Raw genomic sequence first — 5,368 nt, forward strand, 5'->3', positions numbered from 1 at the left:
TGAAACAAGTAATGTATTACTTCATGTATGTTCAATGTTCCCAAAACCAGGAGGACCTCAATGTGGGAAACCTGACTCGAGCACAAGCTGGCAGTAATGAAAGACATGCCCAGAAAGTGCACAAGGATGTCTCCACAGAAAGCAAAGAGCGGCAGCCTCTGAGACAGAAGGGATGGGTTTACCTTCACACAGACACGGTCTCCTTCAGCTGTGGTGACCAGCAGAGCTATTAGGCAAAGAAGAAACCATAGGGACCACTCCAGAGGGACACCTGCAGGATTAGGTGGCCACTTTCCTTTGTTTGAAACATCTTGACAAATCATTTGACATGCACATGGCCACAGGGAATCCTTTCCAACAGATAAAATGGGAATTCACCCCTCTGGAAGGAATCACATGCAAGCCTCAACCCCAGTTTAGCCTTGTATGCCCCATCACCTGCTTAAATACCTATTCTGGCTGAATTCACAGGTAACAGGCAAACTCCAGTTTCATAGACATGCATAGAGTTTGGATGAACACTGTTCTGCTACCTGAGCAGCAGACGAGAAGAGCTCCTGGATGCTAAAAGCATACACGTAAGAGAAGCTGGGCAAGGAAACCAGCTTTAACTGCAGACGCCAGGCTTATGGCATCATAAGAAAGACTTTCAGTTTTCTGTTTTGATGGATACATGGCTCTACACTCATGTACCAGTCCAGGACCAACTTAAAGTCTTGTTTCAGAAACAGGATGAAGAAGTTATGGTTTTTGAAAGAAACAGATTGCTTCACAGGGGCTCTGTACTGATATGACAGTGCAGGATAAAGCTGTAACTTGTTTTCTAAAAAGACATGTTCAGACTGTTACCATTGCTACTAACCCCAATATGCACCCAGTTTCAATAACATAAGGATGCCTTAAGCCAGTATTAACTTTCTTCCCTGCTTGGGAATATACCAGAAAGTTACAATCAAATCCCCAATAGAGTGACAAAGTACCACTGGCGTTACTGAGGACCTCGGAGCAAGACTGAGCATGTCAGACTCTGCCTTCAAAACCAGAATTAGCTACGAGTTCACCTTCTTTGTACAAAAGTCAAGAGGCAGCTGAAGGACTGCAGTGAGTGAGATGCTGCCACCACCTCAGTGGTTTGCAATGACCATACCTATTGCAGGTCTCTGCCAGTTGCCCAGCTTGAGGCATGCACTGGGAAGCGCAGCTGGTCCAGCCTGCACATGGGTGGCTCTGACCACATGCTGAAGCTCCCTCCAGGAAGGGACTGCGGATCCAGCATTAGAGCAAGTGGGAAAACCTGAACAAGCCACACACTGCTTTTCTAAAATCAAAAATGGAATAACAAGTCCTTGCTTAATCACAAGAGTCAGAACAATGAACCAGAACAATTAAACAGTGGTGTTAATTTGTCATTGACTTGACTAAGCGACCACTGCAAATAATAGGAACCCAGATGATGCTCCATGTGGATAACCAATTGTATCTTGTTGAGCAACTGAGATTGAGAAACTGGTGAATATGCATTTCATTCCTGCTGGAGTAGTGCATGGCCTATGGAAGACTCCTGATGACCCGTAGTGTATGTAGTCTAAGATTTGCCTATTCCACCAAATCTGAGCAGGAGCAATGGGAGCTGAAACCTCTGGGTGGATGGAAGTTATGATCTATGGCTCAGAACAGACAATATGTCTGTGACTTACGAGATTCTCTCACTGGCTCCACAGCAAGTTTTCCCTAACTCACTGTTGCTAGGTAGTTAATCAAGATGTAGTCTAAAAAAGTTAAATGATTCTGTAGTTCATCATTATTGGCTAAAATGTGTTTTCAGTAACCTGGCTATTTGCCTGGTCCATGAATTCTTTTTCTGAGACTCAGTCCATCAGGCTGTAACGAAGCCAAGAGTTAGAAGAGATGTCCTGTGATTTTAGCAGAGGAGGAGGAACATGCTTCCCTGCCCCCTCTCACCGTAACTCCCGATTACCTCAATTTGCAGAAGGTTGATCCAGATGGTGAACACAAGACTGCAGGCAAGCATGCCTCGAACGAATTCTCAGTGTGGAAGGGTGGAATAAGCCATATGTTTTCACAAATTAGGGGTGACTCTCTAACGCCTGAGTGATGAAGCAGATCCAAGAGTAAGTTATGCATGATCCTCTCCGATGAGTGAAGAGGAATGTTTTATTCAGTGCCTCATGCTGTGAGCTATATTTATACCAAATGTATCTCTTTGTAACATTTTAAAATGTTATCTATTAAGAGGATATTGCAACTGCAACATGGGACTCTGTACACCATCATTTAAAACACAAGAACTATGGAAGGGTTATATGTGGCCTTAACACCATCCAGCTGTGAAGTTACATGTCCAAGTGACTCAGAAAGGCCAAAGACCTTAAAATCCAGCTAGAAAACTGCCTTGGAGAAAGCCTTTTTCCACTATGCACAGGTATGAAACCTATGAACCTATTTTCTGGTCAGAAATCATCTGACCAGATGAAAACACGACTAGCTAGCACCTTGTTTTCCATTCTTTGTTGTGGTAACTATCCAATAGCACAATGTTTGAGGCTTTTTTAAAAAAAAATCCTCAGCTTCTGGAATCCTTTTGTTACATCAGAACCTTATTTTTTTTCTTCTTTTGCTTCCCAAAAAGCTCATAGAGCTTAGACGTCAAACTAAAATTACTTATTATCATTACTAAAAGTGTCCTTCTCCTAATCACGGAACTGCTGCAGAGAACTTACAAGTTTCTGGTGACAGAGAAGGCTGCTCGAGCAGAGTGGTGGGAGAGTGGCAGCCCTTTGCTTGCCCCCAGGAGTGGCACTCCTGGGAGCTCAGTCTGTGCTGGGGGCCAACCCACCCGCCTCCCCACCTTCTTGCAGCGGAGAGGCCACGCAGCCAAACCGCAGTGCTCTTGCAGGAAGACCGTATTTCAGATGGAAAGAGAGCAGTGGTAAAAACAAAAGCAAAGATCATTCTGACTGAAAATCCATAGCTACTTTTAAGCGTAATAACTACAATCACATTTATTGACCAAGATGCAGAGTTCGAGCCCACAGGCAAGATCATCGGCTAAGACGAATCGCCACAGCACCATTAACTTTATCACTCCAATCCTGACCTCGTCCGCTGTGCTCCCAAAGTGGCCACGCTATAGTCTTTTCCTTTTATTGTACAAGAACGCCAACCCTTTTAAAAAGTACATTTGCTGTACAGCTTACATTTCACTTATTTTACACCTCACTGTAATTCATTCCTCAGCCTCATCTGTACCTAAACACATGCAGCAATGCAGCCTACCGGTGCCCTGCTTACGAAATTCAGGAACTGAAAAGACCATAGGAAAATTTTTGAAGCTAGCTCCTGACCTTTTAATCAGTTGTTACCTTCTGCAACAGAATTTCTCAAAGCTCAGCTGCGCTGAATTCTTGCCTGTCTCATGTAATGAGCAGATGTGGCAAAGTAAGGATTTGTAACACGATGAAAGTTATGATGACAGGTCTTTCTCTGCCAGATTTTTATGTTTTTACAGGCTAACACTGAACTGCAGCACTTTTTTTTTAATTCAGCTTTAACAAGAACACATGAAACGCGTATCAAAGGCAACAATAAATCCACTAAAACGCTTCTCTCCATTCAAACAGATCTGCACTTTACAGGACTGTGCAGATCATATTTGGCTTGAACATACTCAAATATCAACCCCAATGTCTCAGGACTCACAGTGCCCTGCATGTCCTTTCTACTGCCTAAAAATAACCCCATGCAGTACTTGGTGAGGGAAGTAGAGATGATGATATGTAGGAATATTTAATCGGCAGAAGAAGGAAGAATCAAACCCAGCGCTGAAGACAATGATAACAGGAGCAGAGTCCTCTCTCTCCCCTGGGCAGCAACGCAATTAGAGAGAGCACGCTGCTCCACGGTTATTATCGCAGGCTGAAGCGGTGCCATTCTCCACGATTATCACAAACGTCTCCACTGGTAGGAGGGAAGTGGGAGGATTTCCCAAGCAGCAAATCCTTGATTTCCCTCCCCTCGTTCCAGCGATTCCTGCTGAACCGAGCTCTGTGCAACAGAGAGGTGCCTCAGACAGCTCCAGCAGATTTACACCCATCTCCTACCAGAGCCAGGCCATGGCAGGGCAGCCATGGGGACCATCTTTACATCAATCATCGCCTCGCCAGGCTCGCCCAGAGCTACTGACAACCTCCAAGGGTCCCACAAAGCCTCCGACTGAAAGCTGGGCATGTTGGTATCCTTTCTAGTTTTGTTTGGTTTTTGTTTTTTTTTTTTTTTAAACACATGGCCTTTTATCCCTTTTTCTTTGATTCAGGACACTTTGAAAAACACTTACAAAATTAAAATTCCAAGTTATTTCTTCTCAAAAAAAAGTCAAAATGCTTCATCTTCATGTCAATCTTTCTAAATGCTGTTACACAACTAAAACTTTGCTCAAAATATTTTGATGACAACAAGACAACAATGGTAAGAGTGAAATAATACATCTTGATAACATCTCTCTGGAGCCTGAAAGAAAAAACAATTAAAAAAAATCAGTTTCTAGCTACAAAATTAACCAGTGTGACTGACACCAGATCCCTCTACCAAACAGGCCAATAACTTCAAGGCTGATCCCTATATGAAACGGGCTGATAACTGCGTGTAGCCATCAGGGGTACATCTGTGCAAAGCTTTGCAGACTGACAAAAACTTGGTCTGCCAGTGTGCCAAACCAAAGTAATCCAAAAAACAATACAGCGAGTAGTTTGACAGGATGCTGAGCCCAAGCCAACATACTGAGCCACTTGGGCCACACCTGAGGTCAGAGTTGGCCCCACGTTAACACGACTTCACAACTGCTGCCCCGTGGGAATGAGAGCACAGATAACTCAAAGACGTTTGCTTTGCAAAACATTCCAGAAACATATATCTAAATGTCTACAATATAATTAGACTAACAATAAGGCCCACAAAGCTTAAAATAATGTCATCATCATCCCTAGGACTACTTCCTCTAGAAGTGAAGTGTATTATTAGCAAGATAGAAGGGGAAATTGTCTGCATTGTCTAAGCATTACCTGGTCCATTAAGGGAAATCTGCCTACTGCCTGAGTATTTTCCTGGCTAAGCCAACATATGGTTCATTATTATTGTGCACTGCGATAGCCCCTAAGGAACCCAGCTATATCAGGGCCTCAGTCTGCTAAACACTTGTACAAACACGGGGAAAAGAGCCCCTCCTCTGAAGAGCTTGCTGTCTAAGCAGAGGAGACAGACAAAGGGCCGAGATACTGTGTGAGGGTTTGCAAAACTCATCTTACATTCAGGATTTTGTTGGGTTTTTTTTCCCCTTCAATGGTTTTTTGCT

Source organism: Tauraco erythrolophus, chromosome 14 (genome assembly GCF_009769465.1).
Source record: "Tauraco erythrolophus isolate bTauEry1 chromosome 14, bTauEry1.pri, whole genome shotgun sequence".
In the NCBI taxonomy this organism is placed as follows: domain Eukaryota; kingdom Metazoa; phylum Chordata; class Aves; order Musophagiformes; family Musophagidae; genus Tauraco; species Tauraco erythrolophus.